This window comes from Carlito syrichta, unplaced genomic scaffold, assembly GCF_000164805.1.
Source record: "Carlito syrichta isolate Samal-C Ts95f unplaced genomic scaffold, Tarsius_syrichta-2.0.1 Scaffold310362, whole genome shotgun sequence".
NCBI lineage: Eukaryota > Metazoa > Chordata > Mammalia > Primates > Tarsiidae > Carlito > Carlito syrichta.
In genome coordinates, this window is record NW_007254458.1 from 134,090 (window position 1) to 135,153 (window position 1,064).

Genomic DNA, 1,064 nt, shown 5'->3' on the forward strand with positions numbered 1-1,064 from the left:
AACCCGCAGGCTCAGGCAATCACTCACCTCAGCCTCCCAAAGGCACGGGATTACAGGCTGAGCCACCAAGCCTGGCTTTTTCTTTTTTAAAGCTGGGTGTGGTGGCACATGCCTATAGTCTTAGAAAGTCAGGAGGCTAAGGCAGGAGGAGTGCTTGAGCCCAGGAGGTCCAGGCTGCAGTGAACTATGATCACAGTACTGCACTCTAGCCTGGGTTACAGAGTGAGATCCATCCCTTAAAAAAAAAGAAAGAAAGGAAAGTAAAGAAAGAAATTCTCAAGACTTCTCATTCCTTCCTAAGGTTTCTGTCTTCAAATATTCAGTAGAAATAGCTGTTTGCTTGCTCCTTATTGCAATTGTCACATCTTCTATTGATAATGGCAGCTATAGAAGTAGATGTTTAAGTTTGTGGATATTTTTAAACCTCCCACATAAGACAAACAACTACAAATATGGAAACTTTCAGTAACTTACTAAATACATCTCCTCTATATCTCCTGTCTTCATGCTTCTCCATCTCAAGCAGGTTTCATTAAATCCTGAAATGTTACCGATGATCTGTTTTACTGCAAGGGGGAAGAAATAAGAAGTCAATGTGCACTCTATACAAAAATATAATACCTTTTGACTGAACCATTTTCCAAGGAGAATTTGCAAAGGTTAAGTTCAGCACTACTCTAATTTAGAAACTAGTAGTAGCAGTCTCAAAGAAACACCACTTTTGTTAGGTAAACTCAGTCCTGATGAAGGATTTTAAGATCCAAAGATACCTAATCGGAGGACCTCGCTTAAAAATTATCTAAGTCGCCGGGCTCGGTGGCTCAGCCTGTAATCCCGCGCCTTTGGGAGGCTGAGGTGAGTGGATTGCCTGAGCCCGCGGGTTCGAGACCCGCCTGGGCAGCGAGACCTCATCTCTACCATAAATCAAAAAATCAGCCGGGCGTGGTAGCGCATGCCTGTAATTCCGGCTACTCGGAAGGCTGAGGCGGAAGGATCGCCGGAGCCCAGCAGGTCGAGGCTGCGGTGGCCGGGAGCGGCCACTGCACTCCAGTCTGGGCGACAGT

General features: G+C 45.8%; 1 protein-coding gene across 1 annotated transcript in view; it reads right to left on the reverse strand.

Moving 5' to 3' along the window:
- Positions 1–1,064, reverse strand: part of SUSD1 (sushi domain containing 1) — a 113,107-nt gene that overhangs the window by 36,222 nt on the left and 75,821 nt on the right. The gene's annotated exons all lie outside the window — the stretch shown is intronic.